Source organism: Equus caballus, chromosome 1, assembly GCF_041296265.1.
Source record: "Equus caballus isolate H_3958 breed thoroughbred chromosome 1, TB-T2T, whole genome shotgun sequence".
In the NCBI taxonomy this organism is placed as follows: Eukaryota; Metazoa; Chordata; class Mammalia; order Perissodactyla; family Equidae; genus Equus; species Equus caballus.
In genome coordinates this window covers 145,185,038-145,194,365 of record NC_091684.1, presented here as the reverse complement: position 1 = coordinate 145,194,365, position 9,328 = coordinate 145,185,038, and the positions used below count along the sequence as shown (strand labels likewise).

Below are 9,328 nucleotides of genomic sequence, written 5' to 3'. Positions count from 1 at the left end.
GGCCCGTATCCCCATAGCCTCACCAACATAGATATTTCCAAGGTTTGGAACTGTTAATCAGCATTTTTCTTACGCGTGAAGCTTAATATCTTTTCACATATTTAAGAGGCATTTTAATATCTTTTTGGGACTTTCTATTCATGTCTTTTGTGTATTTTTCCATAGGATTTTTGGCCCTTTTTCCTTCTATTTAAAAGCAATCTTACGGATATTAGTCCTTTAATTGTGATATATGTTCCAAACATCTTTTTACTTTGCTTTTGATCTTATTTTTCTATGCAAAGCTTCTTATATTCATGTAAATGTATCAGTCTTGTCTTTTATCGCATCTGGATTTTGAGTCATCATTAGAAAGCCTTTCCCCATACCCAGATTCTACAAGAATTCATCCATGTTATCGTCTACCATTTGTACAGTTTCATTTCTTTAAAATTACATCTCATATTTTAAAAATATTTTTATCGAAGTATAATTTATGTATAGTAAAATGCTTAGTTCCTAAGCGTATCATTCTATCAGCTTTGATGACTGCATATTAAGACACAGAACACTTCCATCACCCTCTCTCTTTTCAAAGGTGTCAGACCTGCTTTGTGGTCTGAAGGCTCGCCCTGCCTACTTCTGCCTTGTCCCCCTTTCTTGCTCACAGGCATTTTCCCCAATAAAGCTCTTGTAGGTCTAATCTTGTCTTGTTTCTGTTTCTTGGAGGCCTTGAACTGACAAAGGTGGAAACAGAAGTGACCAGTGACCCATGGGGGGACTTTGTGCTTCCATTCCCATAACTCTGGGTTCTGCAGGGCTGTAGGTCCTGGTTCCCAATGGGGATACATTCTGGCCAGGGGACAGTGCCTATGATTTATATGTGTCACCAGGACACTTTGAGCTACTTGCATCCAAGGACAGCAGGTGAGAAGAGGAATCTTCATCTTAGCAGGGGTGTTGACTGTAGCATCAGGAGTCAGGGCTGCTTTCACACAATGGCGGCAGGGAGGAACATGTGTGGGACCTCTCGTGCTCCCTTGCCTCCTTGTAACTAGAACCAACATGTGCAGCAATCAGAAGGGTCTGATTACCAAGGGCACAGACCCTTGAAAGTGAAGGTTTGGGTTATACCACCAGAAGCCACCAAGGCTTCTGATGTGATAGATGAGGTTGAAGGGAATTTAGAACAGACTGTGGGTAAGGGACAGGGTATCGGTCCAGACACCAGACGGAGCTATAATTCATCCCACCCATCTTTCTCTTCTAAGTTTCCTCTCAGTAACCTTGGAAGAACTGTTCCCTGAACAACTTTAAGAAGTGGCTGTGTGTTGGCCCTGGAGCACCCCACCCATATCACCTTTAAGGAGAAGCTGTGGGGGACATGGTTGACTGGCAGCCCCAGACGCTGCCCTGTGAACGTTGCGACTACACTTGCCTGTGACTTCTCCCGGTGGTGCACGCATTCCAGCCTGTGCAGGACTTCTCAAACAGGCGACTTCGGCTTGGGGATTCCCCACCGCCCAGGCCAGCAGTTTCTCAGAACTGCACTGTGGGCTGACGATTCCTACATAATCCTCCTCTCCCATTCCCTGTTGGCAAGTGTGGGACCTAGATTGCTGTCTGAAAGCACCCCTGCCTACTTCTGCGCGCTCTCCCTTTGTTCTTCACGGGCACTTTCCCAATAATTGTCTGGCACGTTCCGTCCCACTGTAGTGCCTGCAGCTCAGAGGACCTGAACTGACCCTTTGCATTGCTGAAACTGAGCAACTGATTCTCTTCTGTATTTGAAGTTGCCCCTCCCCTAGGGCCTGGCGGCAATGTCAGGTTTCACCCTTTCTTCCCTAAGCATCACTGTCTCGCTCTCCAACTTCCATGAGGATAATTATCCCCCTTCCCCAGGCCCTTCAGTGATTCAAACAGACTCCTGATTGATCCTTAGCACTCCTCCTCCAGACAAGCCCAGATGGATCAGCACCTCAGAGTGGACGCAGTGTGGGCTCCCCTGAGACCCCAGATGAAGAAGCCATGTTGCACCAGTCACAGGAGCCTTATCTCAGAGGACTCAGTTACTGAGAGGAAGAATTCAAAAAATAAGCTCAGGGAAACTGCTATTTCCTAGAAATTAGAGTTCCTAAATTATTCTTTCAGGAAGCAGTGCAATTATGCAGACTTAGGGGTCTACCCTAGGTGGTATACTCTGACTTACAAACAGCTTACATTCTTGAACAGCCACACAATGTTATACATATACAGATGTATACTTCTACATATAGATACACACATATATACTTACACATATATACACACAAATATAAATGTAATTGTGATATATGTAATTCATATATGTGTGATTTAGTTGCATATAAAATACATACCCCGTATATAGTGTGGAAAGACATCTTTATAGAATTTTCACAAACGTTCCTTTTCTCTTTTTTCTCTTCATATCCTAAGAGAAAAGTAACAAAAACCTTAAATTAAAAGTGCAATAATATGGTCTAACTACTCAAAGGGTAACTGAAGAATAAAATGGTCTTCCTTCACTGCTCCCCCCAAACACACCCTCAGAAAATATAGAGACGATATTGGACTAAAAATATAATCACATTCTTGTGGTAAAAATCTGAAAGCTTTGACTTTCAAATTTGCAAGAGATAGGACATTATCCTAACGGAATTATGCCCCTTTTGGAAAGCAGGGACCAAAGAAAAAGAACTAAAGCCGCTTTGCTATTAATGTGAGCTGTTGGCTACATCGTGAGGGGAGGTACCTTGCAAGGTGTGAGACAATTGGCAGACAGATTCTTGTCCTCCTTTGGGATTTATGCTGCCTCATCTCAGAACTATTATTTCTCTGTGTTGCTCCCTGCTGGACTGTTGGGAGAAGAGAGTGGAGTGCCTGAAAATTACAACTGTGGGGTCTACCCTGAAAGATTGGGGGTAATAGCAAGTACATTGACTATCCTGTGAGCAGTGAACCTCAGCACGCCCCACCTCATACTCTTGGAGGTGCGGCTCCAGATTCAGACTCTGGAAAATGTCCAGCAAGTAGAGGGCAGGGGATACTGGAGTAAGATGAATTCCTACGGGTAGAGGGCCTGAGTATTTTGGACAGAAGGCAGTGGGGATATGAGTTGAGCGAGAGATCCCCATTAGGAGTTGGCGAGAGCTTTGGGAAGGGTTCAATTTCCTGGGAGAATTCCCTTGAGTTTCTTCCAAATCCTTCAGTAAAGTCTGATATACGTGGACAACGTTGAGGGTTGGTCTCTTGGAGGACGACGGGATCCACTTTCCTCCTTGTGCCTGAGGAGAGGCGCCATCTTCCCACAGGAAGTGGAGCACCAGGCAGTGGCGGATAGGCGAGGAGGGCCAGGCCACAGCTGAGCCGGGAGCCGTGCTGAAGCACTTTTCAGAGGCGGACTGCTCGTGAGAGATACCAGATAGAAACTCTGACTTCCTGATGTTTACCAGAGAAAAAGAGAACCCAGTCTGGAGGCCATCAGCAGTGGTCTCTCCAGGGTGAGCAATGGCCACACGAGCCGCAAGAGCCTGTGTAAGCAAAAGAAGGGAGCCGCTGGGGGCTGGCCCCGGGGCCGAGTGGTTAAGTTCGAGCGCTCCGCTGCAGGCGGCCCAGAGTTTCGCTGGTTCGAATCCTGGGCGTGGACATGGCGCTGCTCATCAAACCTCGCTGAGGCAGCGTCCCACACGCCACAACTAGAAGGACCCACAATGAAGAATATAGAACTATGTGCTGGGGGGATTTGGGGAGAAAAAGGAAAAAAATAAAATCTTAAAAAAAAAACAAAGGAAGAGAGCCACTGACTATCGCACTCTGCACAATTTTGTGACAAAAAGTAGGTCTGCCCGTGCCATGTTTTGCTGGGGGACAAGACTGCAGACTCAGAGTGTTACAATATTCTGAGATTATAAGAACTGCATTGCAGGAAAGATGGAGAGGAGTGATTAGATAGTTGAGCAACCAACCACTACAGATCAGTTTCTCACCACATCAAAATTACAGAACTTATGGGGCTGCCCCGGTGGCAAAGCAGTTAAGTTCGCTCGTTCTGCCTCACCAGCCTGGGGATTCACTGGTTTGGATCCTGGGGCCAGACCTACGTGCTGCTTGGCAAGCCATGCTGTGATAGGCATCCCACATATAAAGTGGAAGGAGACGGGCATGGATGTTAGCTCAGGGCCAGCCTTCCTCAAAAAAAAAAAAAGAAGAAGAAGAATGGAAAAGAAAATCACAGAACTTATTTGGTGGATGATTATGACCCAAGAGCCTATCTGAGTGTTGCTTTGTATCATCAGAGGAGGAAGACATATGACACTGAGGTGAGGCAAGTAGAATTTGTGATACCCATAAGGAGGGAAAGGGTGGCCCTGTAATTCTAAGTTAGCAAACTTCAAAAGGACTCTACGAAAAAGAAGTCAACGTGCATTTGAAAAAGAGTCCAGTGTTAGCCAAATAAATCGTTAAGAATCTATTACGTTTCTAAAAGTTGATCTTGCTTTTTCTAGCCACTCTCTACTCTTAATTGCGCTAATTATTATGTTATTTCAGAGGGATTGATTTCTTCCTCTCAAGAGGCAACCTCCTTCTCTGGTTCCTAGACAAGTATGGGGAGCAGGGGTACTATGAGAAACTGTCATTATTAATTTGGGGATCTTTATGAAAACATAATAGGATGTATATTATATTTATCTGGTATTAAGCATCAGATTAAAGGCAGAAACGTTGCCTTCTTCACATAGCCTGAAGCTGTCAGTAACTATTTGTGGTACTGAACTGGGAAATGGATCAAAATTTTAGGAAAAAGAAGCTGAGAGTGTAAGATTTTGTTCAGGCAATGCTAATAAGTTTTCATTTTTTCATTTGACCAATAAGAATTAAATGCACACTGGATGCAAGGGGCTGGGCCAGGTCTTACAGGAATATTTAAACAGTTGGTGGTCAACAGTTCTTTCACACAAGACAGATTGACCATTGCCCTTTAAAAATCATTTCATTAATTCGAAGATCATGTTTGTTCCTAGGTTGAGATCTCTAACCATATGCAGCATGTGTTGATCCCTGTTGGCCTGGCTGCAGTCCTGATGTAGTTGTCACTGTTTACATATGCAGGGGAACATGGCCGTCACTGTGCAAGTTGTCCCTTCCACTGAGTTAGCTGCATTATTGGAATGATATGTGTTGAGTTCAATGAATTTATCATTTTAACCATTTTTAAGTGTACGTTTCAGTGGCATTAGCAGTGTTATTTTAAATGGTTATAAAATTAGAATTTGCATTGTTGTGTAACCATCACCACCATCCATCTCCAGAACTTTTCCATCATCCCAAACTGAAACTCTGTATCCATTAAACAATAAACTCCCATTCTGCCCTCTCTCCATTCCCGGTAACCACTGTTCTACTTTCCGTCTCTGTGAATTTGACTATTCTAGGTACTTCATATAAGTGGAATCATACAGTGTTTGTCCTTTTGAGACTGAATTCACTGCACATAATGTCTTCAAGTTTCACCCATGTTGCAGCATGTCAGAATTTCCTTCATTGTAAGGCTGAATAATGTTCCATTGTATGTATACACCACATTTTGTTTTATCCATTCATCCATCAATGATTTACACCACTTTTTAAAAAACAGCTTGATTGAGGTATAATTGACATATAGTAGACTGCACATATTTCAAGTATTCTCTCTATGTATATGTATACATATATGTATATATACGTGTGTGTATATATATGTGTGTGTGTGTATATATATATATATAAAACCATCATCACAATAAAAAAATCACTTTATGATACGGCATTAAAATGAAAAGTACAAAAGGGCATAGATTATAAGGGAAGCAAATGTTCGCTTTTGGAGGAATGACCCAAATCCTACATTTTCTTGAAAGCCAGCAGCCAAGTATTTTATGAGTGATAAGAAGGAAGTTAGCTATGAGGGTGTAAAAACCTGTACTTTATTATTGATACTTTCCCAGGCTAAGCAGTACAACTGAAGGCAGGAAGAACTGTCAAATTCCTCAGAACAAATTTCAAAGACATGACACGTCTGTGTGATGGATTCATGCATCGTGCTCAACTACCATTATGGGGTTAATCATTAATTTGTTAGAAACTTTCTACTGAGTTTGAACAGAAGATGCTCACTTTCCAGAGACAGGTGATTCAGTTGAGCCAAAAATGGAACTACGAACATAGGCAAATATGAAATGGTGGCTAAATCCCAGAGTTTCTCAACATCCTCAAAATTATACTGTTGATGCTATAAGTTCAAGAGAGAAGATCGTGGACACAGGTTACAGGTCATTTGTGTCTAAATAATCTGAAGGAGCTCTTTCAGTGAGCCTCAGGTAAACATTCTAAATGATCACAAAGCTCTGTGTCCAGATTTAGTTGGCAGCATCTGTTCTTCCTTAGTGGCTTGGAATATAATGATGCATCTTATGATCAACAGCATCTTAGATTAGAAGTAATGTGATGATTAGGAAAAGACATGAAAAGTAGTTTCAAGGTTCTAAGTGAGATGTTTCTGGTTGTCATCTCCTTGAGATGCACTTGTCTCCTTGACCCATGGTCTTATGAGAAGCATGGCCAGAGCCAACACAGGTTGGAAGCCCATCTGGTCTGAACATCCGTCTGGTTGACCAGACCGAGAGAGTCCTGTTTATATATTATGACTAATCCAAGCTGATATATTTCAAATGTATTTCAACTATTTACTTCAGACCTAAGTTTCCCTTTGTCTTAATCTGTTCTCTTCTGTGGGACTTTCTTGCCTGCCTTGTATAGGTAGAGGAAAACAATGGTTCACCAGAATGAATAAGACACTTGTGGCTGAGACTTCCTTGTTTACTTTGCGTAGGCACAAATCTTCATTGTCTGAGAACTTTGGAACATTTTATGGGTTTTTTTCCTGAAATGAGAGAAGAAAAGTTAAATGCCCAGCCCTTCATACCTTTCAACTGCTGTGTAAGAGTTCAAGCTCACTCGCCCACCAATGAGTATTTACTGCCTCCCTGCTCATTTCTGGACTTATGCACAGCACTTAAGAAAGAGATGGTAGATACGTAGGTTCATTTAACCCTCTCCACTCCGGGCATCTGGGCTGTAGAGAGTTTTTAGTGGCAGTTGCCTGTGGAAAGGTTACCTTGGTAAGATCGATTCAGTGGAGAAAAAGAAGTAAAAGCAATAATTGGACTGAATTGAACAGATATTAGTTGAATTTGCTCATCAATACAACCAGATGATTTGTCTTGCAGCTGCATGAGGATATTCCGTAATTAAAATATTTTATTCCCATTTTCTTCCGTTCCATTCCAAAAACTGGTTGGGCACAAATGCTAGTCACTATCCTAGGTCCTGGGGATACATAATGAGTAAGATACAGTATCTGCAAGAAAGTGGCAGGCCAAAGGAGGGAGGTGGTGGGGTGCAAGCACAGAGATTAAATGACCATCTATACCACATTGTGACAAGTGCTAAAGGAGATTCAAGTTGTGAACTGAACAATCCTGGTATATAAGGTTTCTGCTTATAAAACAGAATGAGAAAAACTAATAGGCACAAATATCAGGTCTCAGTCTAGATATGATCTCTTTCAGGAGCACCCCCCGCCCATATTTGCTTCCAAAAGCCCCTTATCACAGCATTTAACACACAGTCCAATACCTGGGTTCTCCAGGAGCCTGTTAAATTCTTTGAGGTAAGGGCCCACATTTGGTCCACCAACAATATCCTTGTGTCCAGCACAGGTTGAATGAATGATAAATGTCCTTTGTGAGGATGGCATAAAAAGAATATAGCACTTCTCTTGAGGAATCTTTGTTCCAAAGAACTTAAGGCTTCAAATTTATGTTTTTAAACCTATACCTTTAAATGTTTGAAAGTAACAAAATTCATTTTTTAAGTGAAAAAGCAACAAAAAATCTATTAAAAACGTGTTACAGAAGACATGCTGTAGATTATTGGAAATTGTCTTCTCAAGCTAGGAAAGTTTCTTTTGGGGCTGCCAAATACTTATTTAGCATGACAGATATATTGGTTGATGCCTTTGACACCTGTCGAAGAGGAGGTTGTCAAAAATGAGGATGCAGGAACGCACGGGTGTGGGAGAGCCTGCCGTCTGTCCTGGGAGCTGTGAAGGGTGCTGTCAGCGGGTGATATCTTTGAGCCAGGTAGGCTGGGAGTTAAGTGTGAAGGAGCCTGATTGCTGAGCGAGGGTATCTGGACTTTATTCTCTGAGCCCATGTAAAGGGAAGCTCTTGGGGATGTGTTTTCGGCAGGGGAGTTACGTGGGCAGAGCTGTGCTTCAGGGCCATAATCTAAAACCAGAGAGTAACCTGGGGCCGGGGAATAAGTTAAGCAGCTGTGGCTGCAGAACCTTACCTGAGCAGAGAAAGGAGGGTGGAGAGGATGGAGAGCGAATCGAGGAGGAACCCGTGGGCCTTGGCAATCAGCTGAGAGACAGTTTTGCTCTGTATCTGCTCGGTGCCTGGCAATAATTGCTCCAGAAACATTTTACAGAATGAGGGAATTCACATAGATGGGAAGGAAAGAAGAACCTGAGACGTCATTGCACAGTCTGGCCTGGCTGCCGCGGTGGATGGTGGATTGGCAGCGATTTGGGAACTACAGGGCCGGAGCAGGAATAAGAGGCAAGATGCATTCAGATGGGTCAGCTGAGGTGGTCGTCGGCACCTGTCTTCTTCCCGTTCTGTCCTTCTTGGGTCCTATACCTATGCCTTTCTGCCAGATTCCCCCCAATTATATCAGAACATCTTTTTGGTTTTTGCTTTCTTTTTTGTTGAATATTCTTTTTTTTTAAAACAATTTACAAGCACTTTCATGCTCCCTGGAAAAATCCCATAGTCTTTGAACAGCAACTGCAGTAAGATCTTAATGAGACAAATGCTCAGTAAGTGGGGAGGGGTATTCTCTGTAATTGAGTTTTTCTGATGTCCATCAGGTCAAGTAGAAAATCTTTTTAAAAATGCTCAGATGAAATATTTGTAAAGAAGAGAAGCCTACTTTCCTTTGAAGGCAGGTGGTTGACAGTTACCATTAAGAAAAATTATTTAAAACTTGGAAATAAGAAAATAAAGGTGGGCAGTATATCCTTACAATGATGACGTTGTCATATAAGGGCATTCTCTAACAAGCCCACCCAAGGGGTAATTATCTAGCCTTCACCCTGTTGACATTGTGGGCAGGATCCTTCTTTGTGGTGGGGCTGTCCTATGCACTGTAGGATGTTCACCAGCATTTTGGCAGATAATGCCAAATGTCCCCTGGGAGGCAAAATGAGCCCTGATTGAGAACCACT

General features: G+C 42.7%; 1 long non-coding RNA gene across 1 annotated transcript in view; it reads left to right on the top strand.

The window, feature by feature from the left end:
• The first annotated feature begins 4,182 nt into the window (after positions 1–4,182).
• LOC138924762 (uncharacterized) overlaps positions 4,183–9,328 on the top strand; it is a 46,729-nt gene continuing 41,583 nt past the window's right edge. The window contains exon 1 of the long non-coding RNA XR_011439962.1: positions 4,183–4,319. This is a non-coding gene — a long non-coding RNA (uncharacterized lncRNA). The remainder of the gene's footprint in view (positions 4,320–9,328) is intronic.